At 42.5% G+C, this 24,625-nt stretch overlaps 1 protein-coding gene across 2 annotated transcripts in view; it reads left to right on the top strand.

The window, feature by feature from the left end:
• The window catches only part of sertad2b (SERTA domain containing 2b), a 47,779-nt gene that overhangs the window by 11,516 nt on the left and 11,638 nt on the right, over positions 1 to 24,625 (top strand). Inside the window, exon 1 of one of the 2 annotated variants that reach the window (XM_020652008.3) lies at positions 14,625 to 15,348. The exons of the other annotated variant lie outside the window; for it this stretch is intronic. The gene's annotated coding sequence lies outside the window, so the exon portion shown is untranslated. Of the gene's footprint in view, positions 1 to 14,624; positions 15,349 to 24,625 lie in introns of those variants that run through there. 2 annotated transcript variants of the gene reach the window in all.

The raw sequence follows: 24,625 nt of genomic DNA, 5'->3' as shown, positions 1-24,625 counted from the left end.
TGAGCAGCCACAGTATCTGACGGGTCTGGACTGGATTCACTTCTGATCATCTTCCCCCTAGATTTTCCATCTTTGTTGTTTGAGAAGTCCCTCAAATTGTCTGACATTCTCAGGATTTCCACTTTGTGTTGTTTCCAGATAAATCTCACTCCATTTCACTTTCCCTCTGCTCGTCAGCTTGAGCCGTTTCGGCTGAAGAAGTTTGGAAGCAAAGAATTTTCCTTACAGGTTTATTTTGGCTATCCAGTCTTTGTTTCAGAGGAGAAAAGTTGAACTAAATATTTGGTGGTCGTGTGTTTTTTAACTCTCCAGTTGTTGCCCTGCTCACACTGCTTTCATTTTGATTTCATAAAGATAATTTTTTATTGCACAATAGCTGCTCCACTATAGTTCTCCTGCTGTTGCCTGGATCTGTGTGTGTGTGTGTGTGTTCTGTCTGGGATATTCTAGCACCAAAATAACATAGCATAATTGCAAACTGAAACGTACCATCATTAAGGATATACTAATGAGTAATAAATAAATCTGTGTACGATAAAAGTGTCTTGATGCGGTGTGTAACGTTTTAAGTTTTGAAAATATTTCACACTATTTGTGCAACATTTTGTCTCTGAGAATCCTCTGGAAGCTGCTGTTTGTGTTTGTGTTTGTGATTGTTTTGTAATGTATTGTTTCCTTGGGATTACCTAAACATCATTTAAACAAACAGCTACAGTGTAACTTGAGCTTTGTTTGTTTTTTCTTTGCAAACCGTTTTCAATTGAAATGGGAAAAAGCCCTTTCACACATGCTCTGAACTCCTGGAAATTCCTAATTATCAAAACTGCCTGAGCTGCATGTGTATGCATGATCAGCCAAATCTGTTCACTCCCACTTACAGGATATTAACCAAACAACGGTCATCAAAACTGAAAAACCCCTCCTACTCCTATAAAGGTGCACGCCCACTAATGCATTGTACCGCACTTTGGTCTGCTGCTGCTGTTTTTAAATGTGTTTTATAAATAAATCTGACTTGACTTGACTAAAGCAAACTAACGGCAAAGAAAATTCTCCTCCATTAATTATGTATTGCAAGTGCCTGATTCGCTGCTCAAGGCATGCAAGGATTCCTTACAGCATGGAGCAAGCTGGCCACTTTTTTTAACAGCGTTATCTTGTTAATCATGCATCTAAGGAAAAAGGTATATTGTCAAATAAATCAGCCTTATGAGCGGCTGGTTGGATTGGAAAAAAAACTGCTCAATACAAGACAAGTGACCATAGCTGGACAAAGCAGACTGAAAATTAATTACCCCCAAAATACATAAGTGGGACATTTGTATAAGGTGGTTTGCAAGGTGTATGTGAGATGTAAACTTTAGCTCTTTATACAGTGTGATTCCATAACAGCGCCGTGACGTAGCTCCAACATGTCACTCTGCCGTTACTCCCTGCAGGAGGATGTTCCACCCTGCCCCCGTTATGCCTCTTTAACTATTCCTCCAATGCCGGCTCAGCGGCGGAGCAACTTTGCCCTTCTACTGCGCCTCCATGCGTTTTACATTGTGGAAGATTAAAGTCCTGCCTTAAACTGCCAATGTAAAAGGGGCTTTTGTTGTCGATCCAAGTTCATGTGCAGCCTAACAATTCTGACTAAGCAAACTGCATGCATGGAGCCCTGTCAAGGTGCATGGTCAAGCATGCTTGGGGGCCTATAGCACCTTTTCCCCCCGTAAATCCACAGTGATACGACTGTGCTCATTTGAGATTTCTGTTCATTTATTTAGATGGTGAAAACTTGAGACCGATCATTGATTCCATAGGTTTCTCCATGAGCTGTTTTTCTAAGGATATACTATTTATACTATATGTAAATAAAGCAACCTTTTTCATTTTATTGGCATTTTTGCAGAACAATAAAACTACTATTTGACTGTCACTACCCGGTTATTCTGAGGTCCTTCAAACATATCCTTCAAAACTTTGGAAAACAAGAATAACTGGACCTGCTAGAGGGTTGCTCACAGATTTTAAAATAACAATTGAGCTCTGTTTTGCAAGTCTTTTAGTGTGTATGTGTGTGTGTGTGTGTGTGTGTGTGTGTGTGTGTGTGTGTGTGTGTGTGTGTGTGTGTGTGTGTGTGTGTGAGAGCACCACAAACAGTGCATCATTTACTCTCTGCTTTGTGTCGCCTTCTTTTTTGGACCAACACATGTTCATCTGTTTTGCCCTCAAATATGTTTTTTTTTTTTTTGTGGAGCAGAGTGTGGACAAAGGACTGGGTGTCTGGAGAAGGGTGCTGTGAAGGGGAGGAGTGGGGTGATGGGTGGGGGACTGAAGGAAGGGATGATGGGTGGGAGTCTGCAGGGGCACGGCTGGATGGCTGACTGTGTTTAAGGATGTGAGTTTGGAGGGAGCAAAGGTGGGGGTAACTGTGTGTGTGTGTGTGTGTGTGTGTGTGTGTGTGTGTGTGTGCCTTCATCTGCATATGTGTCTGAGAACATGCATCTCCTGAACCTGTCTGTGTGTGCGTGTGTGTGTGTGTGTGTGTGTGTGTGTGTGTGTGTGTGTGTGTGTGTGTGTGTGTGTGTGTGTGTGTGTGTGTGTGTGTGTGTGTGTGTGTGTGTGTGTGCGTGCGTGCGTGCGTGTGTGTGTGTGTGTGTGCACATTCCCTGCCTGTTGGTATACTTGCGTGTGTGTGAGTGTGTGTGTGTGCGTGTGCGTGTGCGTGTGTGTGTGTGTTCTTTTGTTTTGCTCTGGGTTGCTGGGTGATGGGACCAGCTGGGAGGGCTGAAGCCATTCACTTCCCTTCTGCTACCCCGAAGGCAGCCAGCAGCGAGGGAGGGAGGGACAGCGAGGGAGAGAGGGGGTCGAAAGACTGAAATGGAAGGGAGAAGGGAGGCAGAGGTGTGTTTGTGTGCATCTGTGTTCGTGTGGGTTTGTATTTCTTATTGCAAAAGAAAAATAATGGGATGAATCCTAAACAGATGAAACAGAAAGGGAGGGGATAACTTTTATAAGCAGCTCTGAATGAATGAAGAGATTCATGAAGGAAATTGTGTGTGTGTGCATGTGTTGTTGGGGGGGGGGGAGTGTGTCAGGCTGAATCGTGATAGAGCATCGGGGCTGACTCAGCCAGTCTGGTCAGGCGTAGGAGGGCAGCAGCAGAGGAAGAAGAAGTAATGGATTACTGTGAATGCAACTGGATTACTTTCATCAGATTCCTGTTTTCCTCTGTTTTAATATCAAATTTGCACATAATACAAACCCGTATAGGAGGGGTTAGTTTGCAGCAAAAGATTGTGGCGCTTTAGTTATTCAGACCAAAGTAAAGAAAGTTCTCAGTTTCGGATGTAGTTACATTTAATAATGCAAACCGTTTCTGTCACCTTGACTCTCTTTCTCTGTTGTGATACTTGTGTTAGCACACTCCCATGTATAATACTGTGCACTCTGTACTGCATAGTTTACTCACCTGGATTTAGACGAGGTTGTGTTATCATAGCAGGTGTGCATTGACTGGAGTTTCTTCCGCATTTTCTTCTTTTACTGGTGGATTACAAAAAGATCGATTATTAGCACCATTACTTGTCAGTAGTCAGTGCAGTTAGTATTGACTTCCCGCCCCTCTCATAAACAGTAACACACATTTTACTTACAGATAAAACATCAGTGATACTGTGGCCGACTCAGTCCACAATAGAGCAGATTCTTGTGTTGGTTTGAAGCAGATACTCACGTTGATGGAAAGTTCAGTGACTCTTGTGTCAATGTTTTTTATCCTCTCATCGTTCCTCCTCTGCACGGAAAATCCAAGTACACACAGGGAAGTGCACATTCATCGACAAAGCTCCTATTCATGGTGTTATATCGACTTTTTACAGCTTTAATGAACTAAAGAAAACCTTAATTGTCAGAGAAAGTTATCACGTTGGGTTGCAGATGGCCTAGCGGTTAGGTAAGGCTATAGTCCTCCAAGTGGTCGGCCTGGGTTCGAGCACGACCTGCAGCTGTCGTTCCCCACTCTCTCTCCCTGGTTTCCTATCCAGTAGAGGGGGAGGTAAGTCCAAAAAAAGACCAATGTGAAAACATTTTAAGTGACATGTATTTTTGATTTTATAGTTTGATCATGTCCCACCTGTTAACATGGAGGAGGCGGGGCTTGTGACCTGTACTGCAGCCAGGCAGTATGGGGGAGCTTCAAATGTTTTGGCTTTCCTTTTGGGGGAGAGGCCATGTTGTCCATATTTTGTGTGTCCTTTCAAACTTGCACAAAACTTGTAAAACAAAGTCCTGAAAAAAAGTCCTGAAGTTTTCAGGGTGTGCTGCATGTGTGAACGCAAATAGGCCAATTTTTCACTCAGACTTTATCTGGAGTTTCTCCTGAAAAGCTCTCTAGTATTTTTTTCTGCAGAAAGAGTGAAAGAGGGAACTGATGAGAGAATGCAGCACATGACTGGTAAGATCTGTGCACTTAATTTAACTGCTGCCGCTGCTTTTGTTTTCCTTTTGCCAGTATGTTCTCCTCACTCTTCTGTTGATATTGTGATTCTCTTGAACTACACATATCATTAATAAAAGGGCAAATATACTCATTACAGTGCTGTATGGTGGACTCTGTTGCTTCGTCCAGGTCATTCCTTTTACTTCATGTATTGCCTCCCGTCCAGCAGCATATAATTACAACAATGGGGACTGGAACTGAGCTGGTCATGTTGGAGTTATTCTTACTGAAATGACTGCAATGCAGACAATACGCACACAAAATCTGCTCATGGATATTTAAACATTTACGTTAACTTTAAAACTGTTGGAGTTTTCTATGCTTGCATGACAATGTTGTGTGATCAGCCATTTATAAACATGGATTTGAAATCACATTTTCTCTATCCTTGCTAAAATCATTCACCACTTTGTTTTGCATAGTTCTTTAGTGTTTTAAAACAGCGACACCAAAAGGGGCAAATTGCTCTCTGTGGATGTGGAGGCTAGAGAAGAAGAGGAGGGTTAGTAAAATAAACTGCTGGTGGAGGGGGAAACTGAGAAAAGAAAGACAAATTAGCAGCTAAACTGTATTTGCTGGCTGCTTGTCTCTGAAGCTGGAGAGCTGTGGCTGCTTCCTCGTGCCGTGACTTTTGAGTCGGCTCGCTTTCTCTCGATGATTAATGACCTTCCTGTTTTCAGCTACAGGATCTCTCTCCACAGAGTTTCACTGCAGCTCCGTCTGACTTGAAGTGCACTTTTGAAAACGCTGCAGAATTTATTGTTAGAGGCGAGAGCGAGGCAGCGACGGTATGCAGGAGGGGAGAATGCACAGAGACACGTAATGATACTACAGTGAGTGTGTGTAATGAGATATTATTACACTCTCGGCTGCTGTGACTGTACACCTTTACTATACTAACACCACTACTACTTCCTCAACTACAACAACAACAACCACCTCCACCATCATTCAGATTACTCTGAAAAGCACGGAGGAGTTTTAGTGCCAGAGATTATGAAAAATAATAAGAGGAGGTTTCTTTTGTAGCATTTTGTATTTTGATTATAAACTGTCCAGATTAGGTTTTTTGTTCTTCTCAAAATAATATTTTGACATTTTCCTGATAATTACAACTACATTCTCAACATTTTGTCTTTACTCCCAAAATACATAACAATTTTAAAAAAACGTCTTCCTCCACAGAATAAGTAATTTCTTTAATTTGGCACTTATAGCAGCAACCTCTTGTGTTGAAAAATGAAGCAAATGCAGATGTGCAAAATGACTGCAGTTCCTCGATTGTCCACTTGAGGCTCGCTGCAGAAGCCCCGAAGTCACATCACAACCAGCTGCGTCATGAACGTCATTGTTCACATGCTATCTTGGCTCTATGCTCGTTACTGGAGAATACCTCTAGATAAGTGCTTCTCAACTGGTGGGTCGGGACCCAAAAGAGAGTCATGGAGCTTTATTTAGTGAGTCGCAACTTTGTCCCTGGAAAACAAAAGTGGTGTTAAAAAGTCTGTGGGGCGTTTATTTAAATGATCAGTTTGGACCTGCAGCGTCTGAGGTCCAAACTGAACATTTTGTATTAAATAAATCGAATTGTTTGCTGCACAATTTCACAGTTTGGGATCAATAAAGCACATCTATCTGTTTTTCACATTTCAGCAGTATTCCTTTTCCCCATAATACAAAAATAAATTGTTGTTGCTCTGATTTTGATCTTGTTGTGGCTGTCTATTAAACACCCAAATGATGAGAAAAGTCCATCCTCTCCATCTTTTTCCTGCACTTTTCAGAAAATGTGCTCAAACAGGCCGTTTGGAGATTTTCCCTTCATGACATCACAAAGGGCAGTAACCCCTCCCCCAGGTTGGTGACACTCCCACAGCTAGGTGTTTGTTCTGCCCTCTGAGTCTGCCTTCTCACCGTAAACAATAGGACATGGAGCGAGAAAGCCCGAGCCACCCAAGCCCTTCCAGAGAGGAGGCGTGGTCAGACACTGCTCATTTACATATTTAAAGGTACAGACACAGAAACAGCCTGTTCTGAGCAGGGCTGAAATAGAGGGGTTTATAGGCATGATCAAATACAGGATCAGAGTGAATTTAGAACAAGAAACTTCACTCACATTTTTTAAGGAGCTCTGAGACTTATTTACACTGGTTGAAAAGGAGGAGAATATGTGACCTTTAACATTTCTATGTAACCAAATTAATGTAAAAGGAAGTTTCAAAATGTATTATTTTCTATGCCTCATACAGTATCTGTAGATTGAAGCAAACCTGTGATGGAAAAGGTTGTTGGAACTGAATTTGCCGCCTTCAGTGTGTTTCTGTTAGTTCTTCCTCAGTGAACAGAGGGATCTGTTGTCCCAACTACTGCTAGACTTTTGATGAGTCGTCCCACTAGAATGTGTCACACTCACCAGTTTGTGGAGGGACACACACACACACACAAAACTTAACTTACTCAACTTTAAAACTTTTTTCTTTTTAGTGACTGCTTTCAAATTAAATGATTCACAATCTAAGATGATCCCAATGAAACCTTCTGCTTATGTTTGACATTAACCTTTCTGATAAGTTTTTCCTGATAAACAACATGCCAGTGGAGTCAGTGAACGGAGAAGAAAAACATTTCACAAGTTATGAAACAAGAAGAAACAGAAAGGACTCAAAATAAAGAGAGACAGAAAGAGAAAGAGAACAACAACTTCTTTCCCATAAGTCACCTGACACTGGAGGCGTCACACAGCCGTGAGTAAACACACCTCCCTCTCCCTCTCTCTCTCTCTCTCTCTCTCTCTCTCTCTCTCTCTCTCTCTCTCTCTCTCTCTCTCTCTCTCTCTCTCTCGAGCTGTGTCTCTCGCCCATGTTCTTAGTCAAAGCACAATAAGTCTTCTTCTTGCAAGATGAAGGTTTAGTTTCTATTTTTAGACCTTCCTCCCTGAATTCTTCGGCCTGTGCACAGAAGTACTAGTGTTCTTTTGGTTGCGGAAAATAATGATGCTGAAATACCAACAGCATATTTGAGTTATGTTCATCTTTTTTTTTAAGGTTTACACGAGGCTAGGTTTTTAGTTCTCAAGTTGTTTATTAGCCATATAAAAAGGCCAAAACCTAACTCTAAACTCAGCTTATTTGACTCTCAGTTTGTCAAACTTTTGGCTGTATTCATCAAAATATGACCCCAGGCAGCAGTCCTCTCACTGATTGTTTGGATTTATCTTCAAAGTTCAGGTCATTGTGGTAATTTCTCTGTTAACATGCTGTATTTCTTAAATGTATCCTCTATTGCTGTGTTGTTGTGCACAGATGGGCATTCACAGCCGCCTGCAGTGTTGCATTAATGCAGAACAAATCAAAGAGGGCGTGAGATAAAGGGATAACTTTGGCGAGTATAATCAGTTGCATGTAACAGAATATATCCCTCAAGTGGGAGTTGTTGCTCATGACAGTTTTCTGAGGTTAATAATAACTTCATATTGTTCTAACATCAACTGAACACAAACTGTTTTCTCGGGATCTACCTAATTGTGAAACAATACCTCACTCGGCTGTCTCGTCCCCACTGTCAAAATCCAGGAAGGACTTCAAATGTCCTTGTGGCTTTCAGTGGCTGGTCTCCCTCCCTCACTCTCTACTGTCAATAATAAACTGTCCCCCGGAGCGCCCCCTATAGGCCTTGAGCACTCCTGTAGAAAAGGTTTGTCTATTTGCAGTTGTTAAGCCGTTTCACATAATGTATATCCTGAACATTTCTAGAGAATTTCCAGAGGGCTGCCCCTGAAATCCTCCTGATCTGGTTGTTCACACATGCACCTCTTAGCAGAGACTATCCCTGTCAGGCAGGGGGTTCTCCTGATGCAGGACATGATGTATAAAAGAACGACGTGGAAGTGGCAGACGAAGCAACAGAGTCCATTATACGACTGTAATCGGAATATTTGCCTTTATAACACAGGTATGTAGTTTGACAGAATCACAATATCAAAAAAAAAGAGCGGAGAAGAAGAAACTGGAGACCAGAAAACACAATGCAGCAGTTTAATAACGTGCATGTAGATCGTAGTGGTCGTGTTCCGACCGCAGGTACTAAACGTCACCACCCCCTCCCACTGGCTCAGGGTGAATTCTCCTGATTATATCCTGCTGTGTTCTCACAGCAACCCACTCAGACTTTCTGCTGAGAAGATACCAAACTCTCGATTAAGTCTAAATGAAAAATCTGGCTGTTTGCGTTCCCTCATGCAGCTCACCCCAAAAAACACCCAGAGGAGTCCTTCAGGAGTTATGTGCAAGTGTGAAAGCGCTGTGTGTCTGTGTTTCTGACTTAGTATCATGTAGTATTTGTGGCGCCCTTGATGCTAATGCGGTTGCGTCTGCTTTTTGCAGCATGTTCTTTCATTTGCAGCGTGTTTTGGACGTTTGAATTCAAATTGGCAGCGTTTCTGAATTGGCTGCACGTTTTTCTTAATGTAGGAAGTTTCAGCCGTTGCTTAGCGCTCGAAGCTCTCGGCCATCGTAGAATCAGCTCAACATATTATGAGTTATAATTGGAGTGCGTTACTTTGCATTGGCATTATTAAAAAAACAATGAAAGGAGTCAGATGTGACGAGCTTGATGCATGATGATTGAAAACAGTAGCGTTGATGCTAGCTGTATGTTCCTGTCTTTCAACAGATTTAACAGAGGATGTTGTGGAGAGTAAACGTTTAAAGAGCCTGTTACTAAGGGAACAGCTTGTTTGTTTAGTTGAACTTAGACTGTTAATTTATATTACTCACGACCAAGATTATTTTAAGGAAACCACAGAAGTTCTTCTGAAGGTATTTAGCCTCTCATTAGTGCTTGCTTTCCCCGATGATAACTTCCACATGACAGTATTCAGAAAAGCCGCTGTTGAGCGTCACAGTAGGGCGAGTGCAAACTCTTAGATCATTCATAAATCCACGACGTGATTCGAGGCAGCATGACTACATTTGGGATACATATTTGAGTAAAATGGCAGCGCTGCAGGAGGCCGGCTCGCTTCGCTTTTAACTTGTACTTCCCCTTTTGAAGCTCATGAGTCACTTAACAAGTGTTTGAAGTCTCGACGCCGCAACAAAAAGAAAGGAAGACGGAGAGATGTGTGTGTGTGGTATGGGTGACGATTGGAGATTTTACTTCACACACCGACATGCTGTGTCTCTGTGGGTGTGTATATCAGTGAAAATAGAATAGCACAAATATCATGGATATATCGGCTGGATCAAGTATTAGGGGTCCTGGGGGTTGGGGCTGTGTTCGGGGCAGAAAGGGGGAGTGAAGGCAGAGGGACATAGAGAGACAAAGAGGAAGAATAGGAGGAGGTGGAGACAAAGAGAGAGAGAGAGAGGGAATGGGAAAGAAAGCAGATGGGTGCTTTTGCTGCTGAGCCCCTTCCCTCCCTGTCTCCCCCTTTTTCTCCCCATGTTGGGCTGCTGCGCCACACCCAAGTCTAATAGTCTTCAGAATAATCTCTGCTCCTCTTCACACACCTCGCAGCACGCTGGGATATTTCAGCTAGTGTTTGGTTTTTAAATCTGCAGTTGTCTTAAGTTATTGATGCAATTGCCTGTGGGTTTATATTTCCAAATTTCTTGCAAGAAAATGTTGTCAGTACAACACAGTCATCTGTCCACTTGTGGTTTTCAAACAAGAAATGCAAAAAATGATGGCTCAGTAATAACTGAACATTTTTAGAATGAAACAAATAAACCAATCAATCTTTATTCGTTTAGCGCCAATTCCTAATAAATGTTATCTTGAGACACTTTACAAAAAGAGCAGGTAAAATACTCTACTCTTTGTTATATTATCTACTAACACCCAACACTAGTGGGAAGAGAAAACATCCTTTGAGAGGCAGAAACATCGACTCAACAGCCAGCTGCTGAAACTGTTTGGGTTGGAAAATGGGATCAGGACAAACAAAGAACTGTGGGAATGCTATCGTTTAGGACCATACGAGCGTTTGAGATATTCTTAATATCCACAAAATCTTCATCGAGCTATCATCTACCTTTTTAAAGAAATATTAGCAGTAGAAGCAGAAACGCTTTAGAAGGGTGGCATCACAAGAAACATATTGAAGTCTTGTCACAGAATTGCCATCATAAACTACAGAACATTTACAATTAAGACAGACAAGACCTAAGGACTTAAAAGGGAAGTTAACAAGCTGTCTGATGATACAATTAAAAATCAAACAATGTTAAAGCCAAGCAGCAGCTCTCGTGGGAAACTCACACCAAACATGCAATCAATCAATTTATCAAACATAATGATGTTATTAAAGTTATGCCATTCGGGACATTTGGGTCCTCTGTTGTTGGTGAGGATTAAACTTGCAGTTTGAACATTTGGATGATGAGAGTTGGGCCAACCTTTGAACTTGATACTTGATTATATTATATTCTAAATTATCTCTACATCGAAGGCCAGTCCACATCCTTCATAAACACTCTACACACAGCAACCTGATCCATCACAATACTTATCTCAGCACCTTGCACACTCCACTGTCTCCTGTCTACAGGTGTTGTTAATGTGTTTGAAATAATAACACTTTTCATGTATATGTATACCCATACGTCCTTGTTTTCAGTGTAATATGTCAGTTCGTCTCCACACTGTAATGTAACACTGGAGTCATATTCCTCGTATGTGCCCTCAGAATCACCTGCTGGCATTCAAACAGACTTCATCTGATAAGGCAGCATGTGAAACATTTAGTTCAGACCCTTTATTTACATGTTATGTTAATAAAAATAAAAGTAGAAAAACAACTTTCAAAAAGCAGATTGGATCTTAACTAATATTAAAATTGTTCAATTAGTTGTCCAAACTCTATTTTCTGCTGAGTGGAAGAACTTTTGTTGATGTTAGTCACAGATGTTTAAGACATTTGCAAAATGAAGATGGGATAAAGATATGTTGGGATTAAGGTAGCAAGGACATGTGTTCAATTAAAAGTGAACTTAATGAGGGGCGCTGGTGGCTCAGTGGTAGTCTCTCTCTCCCTGATTTCTGACTCTACCCACCGTCCTATCTCTACAATAAAGGCACAGAACGCCCCCCAAAAAAACAATCTTTAAAAAGAAAACTTAATGGGGCGTCAGATGGCCTAGTTATGTCGCCCACCACATGCATGGCTGTCCAACAGGCTATGTCATCTATCCTGAAGAGTTCTGAGATCGCATGTAAGCGATTCTCCCCTATAAGTCGCTCTCTATTCCACAGTAGTGATCATGGTAGCTGCAGTGGGTGTCAATCATGTAGAAACAGAGAAAGTGACAGTGATGTTTTACTACAGTTCTACCACTAGCCATGTGCTACTGAAGATATTTGATCAAACAGCTGGTTAGATTGAAGTGACTTGTTTATGACAACAACAAAGACGTAAAAGAAGGACGTGATCAGTTCACGTAAATTAAACTGATGAGTAACAAAGAGACGTGTGTATGAATCAGTTATTCTAGCTGTGTGTGTGTGTGTGTGTGTGTCATTTTTCTGCGCTTGTGTCTGTGTGAATTTCTGGACCTTGATGACATAAAAGAAATCCCCCTCGTGTTGTTACAGCGAGTAAAAATGGAACGTGATGCTCGCCAAACGTATTCTGGTGACGGTCGTAATCCTGCGTGTTACCACCCAAAGGTGCTTGCGCCGTGACGGATAGGAGCAACATGTAGCCTCGTGCACAAAGCTGGAGTGATGAGCAGGACCAGTGAACTCACCATGAGTCAGGATCACACTGATAGTGACACACACACACACACACATAGACAAAGAGAACATAATTGTAGTAGGACAGAGCGTTTTCTGTTTTTTGAATGATTTGTAGCACAACCTTCTTCTCGTTATTTTGTGAAATTCTGATGATTTTGTTCAGTATATTTATTATTTGAAAACATAAATTAGCTCGTAAGTTGTGGTTTGATTTTGCAGACCTTAAAAGTAAATGCGCAGAAAGGAAAAAAGGTGCCGAAGAAGAGACGCAAAGACAGAGGCAGAGACTGAAAAATAAGGGAAAAAGCAGCAGCCAAAAAGGCGAGAGAGACGAGCAGCAGGCAGATTTTACACAGAGAGGGAAATAAAAGAAGAGCGAGGGAGAAATAAATAAAGATAGATGAAGGCAGAGAGGGAGGGAGGGAGGGAGGGATGTTGTGGGCGCAGCTCTCCAGTTGGTGTTGCTATGGCCCTGCCCTCCCTGCTCACTGAGCCATTTCCTGTTTTTGACCTGAAATCTTTATTTAGAGCCATCCCTCCTCGCTGCTCCGCATTCATGAGTCAACTCAGAGTCCAGAGAGATGAACGCAGGCCTAAAAAAGATCTCATTCACCACAGATCCTACGTATGCATGCACGCCTGTTAGCTGCACTCCAGCCGAGCTTTCATTCAGCCTATACTGTTGGCACGGTACTGATCTATTGAGAATCCTCGTTGCCAAGAGTAACAATAAAACTGAATTACTGTTTCACCAACAGTTTGCGTACCCTCTGCTGTCTGCACACACTGAACTCACTCACTTAAGCCTTTTATATACATCTTCAACTCTCTCATGGTGGAGGGTTTTTGTGTATGACAACCTTCAGCTGATTATGATGACTTCTGGCTACTCACTAGACACTTTTCAAATCCTAAAGGATTTGAAAAAGACGACAGATATAAGGAGAATTTTAACGATGATTTGTCAGACCGTGAGACCACACACACCTGCTGTTTGTAGCCAAGGTTTCACAGTGAGATCTCACAGGACCTCGAATGATCAAACTTGACTTCAGTAGAAAAATAAATATGGAGGACGATCGATGCTGCAACAGGCTGTCCTGGTGTGTTCTGTTTTGCTGAAATATGAAATATGAGAGAATATAAACCTCAATCAAATCCTGTTTGGGATCCTGGCAAATTCATCAGCCTGTTTGTCGCTTTGTTTAATTTTAGATGTTGTACCAGCTGAAAAAGTCCCAACATAGGCATCAGTTATTAAATTTGACACCTGGCTCCATAGGTGTAAAGTCCTTGGTCAAATCTGGTTTTCATGGTGTATCCAAAGATGGGATAACTTGAAGGATGAGGAGGAGCAGAGGGTTTTATGTGATCCTTCAGAAATGATGACTTTCATTTGTAATTGTGTTCTCACTCTCCACTCTACCATTACATTAGCCTACCTTATGTTTAAGGTGAAGATTGAAGATTTAATGAACACTGAATTAAAGAATGCTTGTCACTGATTGGCCACAAGAAGTGAAAACGTAATTTCAGCGACAATATTTTGCTAAATTTGGACGTTACGCTCCACTAGTTAAGATGAATCTTTTGTCTCAGTGCTGACAACATCTACATGACACAATTAAAGTTAGAGCATATCTAGTTTCAGCGTAGGGTTTAATGTGGACGCTACGACATAACTCAGCTGGGGCAACAGGGCATTGGACTTTTCTCTGGACGGTTTAAGTGCACCATGATGACCTAAAGTTCTGTAGACCATGCACCCCCCACAAGAGGAGAAACCAAATGTTTCTGTGCCAACTTTAGAGGCATAAACACTGAAACCCAGTGGATGGAAAAACTTGTGACAGAAGGTTGATCAAAGCCTGTCCTGAGAACAGAGAGCTAGTCTGAATAAACAGGGGGACTTGTATTGTGGCTGTGAGTGTATCAGTGCACAACTGGGTGAGTGTGCAGCAGGGGGCATCAGGGGCACAAACGGTCTCAGATGCCCATTTTCTGCCCCAGGATGCTCCACTGCGCACTGGTGTTTTTGTGTTCATGGGAGCGTTTTGTTTGAGTTTACTGGACAACTTTCTGCCATCTGCTGCTGCCGGGTCGCACGGGCATAAATAACCAGCCAATCAGCACCAACAGTCCCTTGACCGTTTATGTGACTCCTGCAGTGTACATTTAAAAAAATAACCACAATTGAATGTTATTTAAGTTGTCATTACATCACTCAGTTAAAAGGTGTTCAGTTCAGTCACTTACAGTTTTAAACTTGAACATTGTTTCCACTTTACAGTTTCAAAATGTTTGTGTGTGTGTGTGTGTGTGTGTGTGCGTGTGTGTGTGTGTGTGTGTGTGTGTGTGTGTGCGTGCGCGCGCGCTAGTGAGTGAGTGAGTGAGTGGGCGGAGCAAAGTTGACGACGCCACTTCTCCGGGGCAGCTGCTCGGTTTCAGCTCGAGTGCTGCCTTCGCGTGCTGCTCGTAAATTTACCACCCGTAACAAAACGTGCTCATACCGTCAATGTAATTAAGCCGTATTTACAAAACTAATGCTACAACGTGTATTTTTTATGAAGAAGGGATCAAACCAAAAGTGCGCACAAGATTTCTGAAATAATTAATTGTAGATAAACCTTAAAGGCTACATTTTTGGGGGGTTAAAACTGTATTAAAGGTTGATTTAATGTAAAATGCACGCTGAATTCTTCATGCCCCACCTCTGTAGCTACTAAATCTATATTTAGAACAACCAATGCTCTTTATTTAAGTGAAATATCCACCACATTACCCTGTCTTAAATGTTGATAATGACTCTTTCACATGTATTAATGTTAACCTGTGGGTATGTGGGTGTAATTTGTGTCACACTGATTATCTTGTCCGGTGTTTCGCTTTAAATAGCAAGAATTGCGGGTTTGTTGGCACACGTGCAGCCGACCTCGCAGATATTATCCGACAGTCCGTGAAGGCAGCAGCGTTCCTGTGCGCGGAGGCAGATTTCTCCTCCTATCAGCGCCATTGTGTGTCAGAGTCTCCCGGAGCGAGGACGGCTTGTTCTTCTCTTAGCCTACAGGACTGTTTTAAATCCCCCCATGTTTCTCTTCCGAAGCCCGGCGGACCTGGATGTGGTAAGACTTCTATTTCTTTAAATGTCTGGCGCTGCTTCTATTTCTTTAAATGTCTTTTTGGAGTGAAGCGCGCCGAGGAAGTTCATTAAGGTTACTACAAGGCAGTGGAGCCTATTTCTAATGAGTAATAGTCACGGCGGAGGAGGCTGTAGGTGTTTCAGCGGTAGTGCTCTGGGGCAGTGGGGGTCTGCGTTGAAAAAAAAGAAAAGTTTGAAATGGGCAATGTCCGCCTGTAGACTTCCAGCGACCCTCTTTATCTCAGTATGCAGAGAAACCCCTCCAGTTTACAGAGCCGAGGCAGCGCCGACACTTTCCACTTTATCACCACGGACAAAAAGTCTGATGAACTTTTTTTAAAACTCTAAATACACTCACCCATGAGCACACACGCCTACTATAAATACTAATCGTAAATGAAAAATATCGGCGAGTTTATTTACATCTTTACACTTTAAATGACCTACATTTAAAATGACTCCCTCAAGTACAGACTAATGTTACCTGCACATATTTGAACACATGGACCTTTAATAGGTAAGAAAACGACGTGATACACATCACGATACAGGGGTTACAATGTAATACACAACCATGCATTGCCCTACTGTAAACAAGCCTATATATTCAGATTTGTACGTCACATTTAAGGAAAGCTTTTTCATTGTGAGTACAATGAACACAGAACTTCAGGAGTAAAATCTGCGAAGAAAAAAATGTTTACTTTTGTTATGCAACCAGAACAGTGTGATCTGCAACTTGTATTTGTCCCCAGTCCTTTCAACATGCAGAAGGCTGTAAACGTCGGCTACCATTTTTTGTGCAATCTTAGGAAATTAATGAACATAATTTGCATGATAGCTAACAGCTTATTTAATAAAAAAAAACAATGCAAGAACTTCTGAGAGTCAGGACAAAATGTAACAAAATATATTGCTTACAAGATATGTTCTTACACACTGAAACAGCAGCACATAGAAAACACAGACTTTAGGATTTCACCAAAACCATTTCCAAGCACTAGTTTTGTCTAATAGGGAACAGATACAGTATTTAAAGTTATGTTATGGCTATATTTAAGTGTGTTAACATGTGCCTGCAGCACAAAGAAAACATAGACTTCATCTTTATACAAAAGCGACCTGCAAGTCCTAATTTTGTCCTTTAATCCTGTATTCATGTTAACCTGCTGAGAAGTTTCAAAGTGTGTTTCTGCAGTGTAGTTGTGAGGTGCTCTCGTCTCAGTCAGTCTATCTGTTGCGGTGAGTGCATGGTGGGGGCTCTGCTTGGTAACGTGCACCACAGCAGTCTGCTCTTAAAATGACGGTCAGCACCTTCTCCTCCTCCTCCTCCTCCTCACTCTGTTGCTCCCGTGTTGCGACCCTAAAGCTGCATGGAGGTCACCTCAGAGCCTCCTTACTGTGTCTGGACCAGCACCCACAACAAAGACTCACACTTCAGACCACACAGGCCTGTTTGATCAGAGGCTGAAGCCCATGTGAAGTGCAGCTAGATGTGATGCAGAGTTATACGGCTGCTATATACTGTGCACGAGCGGATACCCACAGGAAAGAGAGGGAAGCCGATTGCAGAGTGGGGGCAGCCCCGCCACAGAAAACTCTTGTTAGAGTCCAGAGAATTTTTTTTTTTTAAAATGTCACAGTTTCATTTTATCGGAACATTTCTCGTAAGAGATGTAATGATGACTCAACACTGTTCACCCCTTTCTCCACAGTCTAAGATGGTTTGAGGATGTTCTAGTTTAAGAAACTAGCAGTTCATCCAAATCTGCTGTCAACAACAGGAGGAAAGAAAGTAACAAAATCATTCTTATCCTCTCAGAAGCTTTTGGTGGGAAAATGTGCTGCACATAAGAGAAGTCAGGACTGCTACAGCCTGTGTCAACTGTTACAGCTTGGACTTGAAAGCTAGTTGTGTTGCATCGGCAGCCTCTGTGAGGGGTGGATGCAGCACGGTATGCTTTATTGCATTCCTCCAGAAGATGAAAACCATAAGAATTAATAGTAATATGGATCATAGTGCATGCAGGGAGGATTCACGCTCAGTAATACTGCATTCACACGGATTATACTTAAGTAATAAGGGAGCTGCCTGCAGGAAAAATGATGACACTTGCAGCACTGAAGCCCGTGCTGCTGTAACAAGGTGTTCACTGTGGGAAAAAAAGGCGCTCGTTCTGCTAGGATACAGAGCATGCTGCAGTAATAAGACGAATACTGCAGTAATAAGGTGAATGCTTCTGTGCACCCAGGAAGCAGACGTATGGATGATGTGGATCTGTGTAGCTTCTGAGGCTTCGTCAGTGGGAGTGTCAGGCTGTGTTTTCTCCCTGTAGAGGCTCGGTGGAAAGAGTGCAGCGCTCATGTAGACACGTCTGCTGACCTAAATCTGCTCTCTTCTTCTGCCTTTTATTTATAGACTTAAGTGTGTGTGTGTGTGTGTGTGTGTGTGTAAGAGGGAGTGAGTCTGTTTGTGACAATGACCAGGGATATAAGTTGCATATAGATTGCTTAGTACTGAATGTGTGATAGTGTCACTTACTGTACTGTGCTTATGTGTGGTGTAAATACTTTGCAAACAGTGGATCTATCTTAGCTATTTTCTTTACATAAGTCAGGGTCTAATTGGTACAAAAACTTTTGCAATTTCTCTAGTAGATTGCTTCAGCTCACAGCCATAAAACAGACTGAAGGGGCTGCAATGCAATCTTTGAGGGGGAATCAAAGTACGCCCACTAAACATCCTTATTTCTGGTTGCCAGTTTAGTTCAGTTCACAGAGTGCAGGGGCTGTAATCCTCATCACACTGGTTGCAGGTCCGACTCCAGGTCCTGTTGGATGCATGTTATCCTCCCCTCTCTCCACTTTTTCACTAGCCGTACTATGTTATAGAGACCGAGGTCCTTGTTTGTCTCACTGACGAGCTCAAATTATAAATCTAAATGTCTGACATCATTACAGAAAAGATCCCTACAGAGATAAACCAAAGATGCTTTATTTGATTTGATGCTAAGAACAGCCACTAGAGTTCATTGACTAAAACAGCAATCTTGCAGACTGGTACACTCCCTAAAACTTTTTTTTTTAGGAATGCACCGATGTTAGTGTAACAGTTATCGGCCCATCAACAAATAATGTGGTGTGGTCAATGTTTATCTGTTGTTTGGCATCATTTTAAATCTAGCAAGCGAGCTAGTATGCTAAACCGCTGATTGGGAGAAGAGGTTTTTATAGGACAGAAGAAGTTGGGGAAACTCTGATTTGTTTTCATGAACAAACATGAAAAAATCTGCAATGTCGGATGCCGTGAAATCCGTGACATGTTTTAGTTACGTTTTAAGAGGAGGGTCTTCTCGCAACAATTTCAGATCTCATGTCTCATTTGAAAAACAGAAACAAAGGCTGTGTCTGAAATCGCGTACTACATACTGCCTATAGTTACTAAATACATACAATAATAAAATACTGCATACCAAGGCCATTAGCAACATACTAAAACACAGGTAATTTGACGTATTTCCGGTCCGAGCTCTCTTCGATGAGCTAGCATCAAGCTAGCATGACTGCCCGTCCGTAAATATAATTTATCAACTACATGCAAATGTTCATCACTAATACAGCTACGTAGTCATTTTGATATTATTTGGCAACATTTAAAATGTATTTCAGCACTGAACTTTTATTTTAAGCCGCTAGCAGGTGGGCAAACTCTGCCACGAGACCGTCTGAGAGCTGCAGTGCATTGTGGGGCGGTTTGGTGTAAACATCTCGTAAACATCAGGGTATTTCTCGCCTACACAAATTTGCATCCTCTGATTTCGGATCATACTTCATGCTCAATAGTATGAAAGTATGTGGTTTCGGACACAGCCAAAGAAGTTTGAAGATGGACTGGAAAAAAAAAAAGATCTGTATCGGAAACTGAGTTGTTATTTTAAACATGGGCAGTATCAGCACTGATTTTTAAGATTGTTGAAACTTCACCTTTCAGCCATTTAGAAATATCAAAATATGTGAACACAATAAGGTTAAGGTTGGAAAGTATTGGAATTTCCCTTTATGCACAGACACCTGTTGGGTTTCATATGATTGACTCATAGTTATTATGTGACTGACCTGTTCACTAGTGTAGTTCCTGATTGAAACTCAGTTGATGGTTACACCTAGCTTCATAAGCGGTCTGCTGTAGATCAAATTCACACTCACTTTGTTTGAGTTTGTGTTGCTGTTAGAAAGTTCTGCTTTATCCTGAGTTCTGTTTCTTATATTTAGTCTGGCCCGTTTCTGTCAGTGGGGTTAAGTTTCATTTTAGAAACAACAATCAACCCCAACTTTTTGTACCCATTAATCAGCCCTGATTTCAGTTTCAGGATGAGTCAAGGGGAGGAAGGGTTTTTAAGTCAGTAACGCTGTTAGTCTGTCCGTGATCTTTGCTCTCCTCTCTCACTCCTGCACCTTTCAACTGCTCGTAATATGAACCCTGTGAGTGTGATGAGGCTCCATAGCTAACTTCAGACAACACAACATTTGTCTAAAACACAGTTTAGTAACTACTACAGATAGCATTTGATTCAGAAGGAAATGTTAGGATTGATCTGAAAAATAAACTGTAAAGCATTTATCAGCCACACAAACAACAATGGAAGCTACAATCCTCCATATGTAACTGCAGACACAGTCTCTATCTTCTATTCTTATAAATCATGCACACACACACACACACACATACGGGAGCTTTTTATTAATGTGATGCTGCGTGTTGCGCAGTCAGAGCAGGACTGTTTTGTAACCAGGTCCGTTGTTACGTAAGCGATGGTAGTGAATTCCCGGTCTGATACCCAGCTGACCTCTGTCATGTGAGCATTTATGATCACTGAGAGGGAAAACACACACTCTCTCTCTCACACACACACACACACACACACACACACACACACACACACACACACACACACACACACACACACGGTTGCTGCATGCTCACACATGGACATTGTTACTGGGCACATTATTGGCTTGTTTATTTATTTTTGATCTCTCCTCCACCATCTGTCCCTTTTTTCCCCGGATGCTCCACTCAAATGCTTTAAAAATATTCAGCCATTTCAAAACAAAGGTTTTAAAAACTTGTCACTATCTGTTTTAGTTTGTTGTTATGGTATTTAAAACATTACTGTAGCTAACATTTTGAAGTACTCAAAATGGCAAAATCACATGTTACATAACTTTAATGTTTCATATTTAAAGGTCACACATTCTCCTGCTTTTCAACCACTAGTCTCAGAGCTCATAAAAACATGTGTGTGAAGTTTCTTGTTCTAAATCCACTCTGATCCTGTATTTGATCATGTCTACCAACCCCTCTATTTCAGCCCTGCTCAGAACAGGCTGTTTCTGTGTCTGTACCTTTAAATGTAAATGAGCTGTGTCTGACCACGCCCCCTCCCTGGAAGGGCTCAGGTGGCTCTGGTCTTTCTCGCTCCATGTCCTATTGTTTACGGTGAGAAGGCAGACTCAGAGTGCAGAACAAACACCTAGCTGTGGGAGTGTCACCCACCTGGGGGAGGGGCTACTGCCCTTTGTGATGTCATGAAGGGAAAATCTACAAACGGCCATTTTCTGAAAAGTGGAGCAGGCAGAAGACGGAGAGGGTGGACTTTTCTCATCATTGGGGGGTTTGTAGACAGACTAGAGACAGATATTAGAGTTAGAGTATTACATCTCAATAAGCAGAAAACACAAATGTGGTATGAAGCATTCATTCCAGATGCCTTTTTTTTATCCTATGTGCTTCTTACTTAACCAATAAGAATATAGAGAAGAAAATGCAAAACTATAAAATGTACAGATTTCAAATCAGTACTATAAGTGGCCCTTATTTGACCGGACCCACTCGCTAAATGGCTGAAAGGAGAATAGACTTTCTGTACTTTTATAACTTTTATTATTCATATTTGATATTTGAATGCCACTTTAACACCTAAAAGAAAGAATGTCTAAAGACATTATTATTATGCTGCTACAATGAGAGTTGTAAAAGTAGCGCAGGCACATCATCTACTGCTCATCCTTTGCTGGGCAGTAGATGGATCCAGGACAGAGAGCTGATAACAGAACAGAGGGCTGTGGTAACGGGACAGAGGGCTGTGGTAACGGGACAGAGGGCTGTGGTAACGGGACAGAGAGCTGATAACAGAACAGAGGGCTGTGGTAACGGGACAGAGGGCTGTGGTAACGGGACAGAGAGCTGATAACAGAACAGAGGGCTGTGGTAACGGGACAGAGGGCTGTGGTAACGGGACAGAGAGCTGATAACAGAACAGAGGGCTGTGGTAACGGGACAGAGAGCTGATAACAGAACAGAGGGCTGTGGTAACGGGACAGAGGGCTGTGGTAACGGGACAGAGGGCTGTGGTAACGGGACAGAGAGCTGATAACAGAACAGAGGGCTGTGGTAACGGGACAGAGGGCTGTGGTAACGGGACAGAGAGCTGATAACAGAACAGAGGGCTGTGGTAACGGGACAGAGGGCTGTGGTAACGGGACAGAGAGCTGATAACAGAACAGAGGGCTGTGGTAACGGGACAGAGAGCTGATAACAGAACAGAGGGCTGTGGTAACGGGACAGAGGGCTGTGGTAACGGGACAGAGGGCTGTGGTAACGGGACAGAGAGCTGATAACAGAACAGAGGGCTGTGGTAACGGGACAGAGGGCTGTGGTAACGGGACAGAGAGCTGATAACAGAACAGAGGGCTGTGGTAACGGGACAGAGAGCTGATAACAGAACAGAGGGCTGTGGTAACGGGACAGAGGGCTGTGGTAACGGGACAGAGGGCTGTGGTAACGGGACAGAGAGCTGATAACAGAACAGAGGGCTGTGGTAACGGGACAGAGGGCTGTGGTAACGGGACAGAGAGCTGATAACAGAACAGAGGGCTGTGGTAACGGGACAGAGGGCTGTGGTAACGGGACAGAGAGCTGATAACAGAACAGAGGGCTGTGGTAACGGGACAGAGAGCTGATAACAGAACAGAGGGCTGTGGTAACGGGACAGAGGGCTGTGGTAACGGGACAGAGGGCTGTGGTAACGGGACAGAGAGCTGATAACAGAACAGAGGGCTGTGGTAACGGGACAGAGAGCTGATAACAGAACAGAGGGCTGTGGTAACGGGACAGAGGGCTGTGGTAACGGGACAGAGAGCTGATAACAGAACAGAGGGCTGTGGTAACGGGACAGAGGGCTGTGGTAACGGGACAGAGGGCTGTGGTAACGGGACAGAGGGCTGTGGTAACGGGACAGAGGGCTGTGGTAACGGGACAGAGAGCTGATAACAGAACAGAGGGCTGTGGTACATGTGAAGGACAGTGACGCAACTTTTTAAAGTATCTCCATCTCTCTTCGATATTTCCCTCTTTACTGCATCCACACTGAGACACATCTTCTGGTTTAATAACTGTAAACATTTCTAATAAGAAAAAACTACAAATCAGCGTTGAAAAAGACAGAAGGTGACGCTGAATGTTCCTATATGGTCTGATATCTCTATATCACCTTAAAAGCTCATACACACTGTTTCTGTTGAGACAAGCTCATGAACACACAGCGCAGTGGGCCCCTCTCTCTCTCTCTCTCTCTCTCTCTCTCTCTCTCTCTGTCTCTCTCTCTCTCTCTCTCTATTTAAAGTCAGGGAAGCTCGCCCATCAACAATTGCTCTCCCTCCCACACATAAATATAAACAAATACTAGGTCTAATTGATCCGAGTCATCAAAAAATAGGGTTTCTCGTTTCTAACTGAAATAACAGTGTTCTAAAAAGGACGCATTGGTCTTTACCATCCACAGCAAACATGATATTATTTTTGTATTTGGCAATAAGAGCAGCGTGCGTTACTCGTGTGCGTCAATAATTAAAGGACTATGACCAGTCGGCAGGTAGAAGAAAAGCTGCGTCTGTATCGAGAAAGACCTCAAACATGTTCTTTAAAGAAAGCCGAAAATGTGTTTACTTGAAGCGTGTCTGGTTCAAATATGTTCTGAATTAATTAGAAAAGTTGTGTTTATGTTTCTAGAATGATTTTGGTTCATTTTATTTTTAGCAAAATCTGAAAAAAACACATCAGATTTTTACATTTGTTTTATTGACCTCATAATTTCAGAACTTTCATCAGTCATTATGGTTTGTTTACTCTCATGTGTTTGAACTTGTGTTGTAGTCAAGACCACACTACATTCACCCTTTGAATCACTCACATGAACTGATATGTTCCCTGATGCACCTTCCAAAGTCTAACCGTCACTTTCAGGATTGGACGTTTTTTGAGTAGCACAGATAGTCCCAGTGTGTTTGGGGAAATCCACACATGGCCTTTTTTTTTTCCTTGTTGAGAGAATTTGCCTGTTTTACTGCAGGCTCATGCAAAAGAGGGAGTTGAACTTTAAAGTGGAATCAAACTGATGGGACTGGATAGTTGTATGTGGTTAAGCCAAACTGTGAGACTTTTCATGCATGTATTCAAAATGTCTAAAACAGTGGCAGTAGCAGAAGTAGTAGTCGTAGTAATAGTAATAGTAATAGCATCGTCATGGTGTAACTAAATCTCAAGTTGTGTGTGGAAGCGTAGCTGCTATTGAGCGTTGTGCGTCTGGTCAGGCAAGCACTACAATGCATTATCTCTTCCTCTGGGTTTTGTCTGGAATGTGTTTACTAGCTCTTCATTGTGTGTGTCACTCTCTATTTCACACACACACACACACACACACACACAGCAGTGAGTTGAACAGTGTCGTCCTCATGTGCAGCTCTGGATACATTGCAGCGAGGAGGCGGAACAGTTGAAGCTCAGTCATCACTGAGCTCTGTAAGCATGCTGCCTCCATGCACATGTAGACATGTCGTATTGCTGTAGTGAATATGCACACAGCAGAGTGCTACATTCAAGTACCTGCAGCGGTGCAGAGTGCAGTCTGTGTCCACACTTTGTGCATCCAGAGAACCTGAAATAGCCCGACGTGGAGGTGAGGGGGAGGGGTGGATGTGCAGCTCAGGCATGGAAACCTGCGTATCCGGTTACAGGATCATAATATCACTGCAGAGTCCATCCACTATAGCACTGCACTACAGCACAACACACACACACACACACACACACACACACACACACACACACACACACACACACACACACACACACACACACACACACACACACACACACACACACACACACACACACACACACACACACACACTCTCACTAC

The sequence above is a fragment of the Labrus bergylta genome, chromosome 10, assembly GCF_963930695.1.
Source record: "Labrus bergylta chromosome 10, fLabBer1.1, whole genome shotgun sequence".
NCBI lineage: Eukaryota > Metazoa > Chordata > Actinopteri > Labriformes > Labridae > Labrus > Labrus bergylta.
Note: the sequence above shows the minus strand (reverse complement) of the source record. Positions and strands in the feature narration are given on the sequence as shown.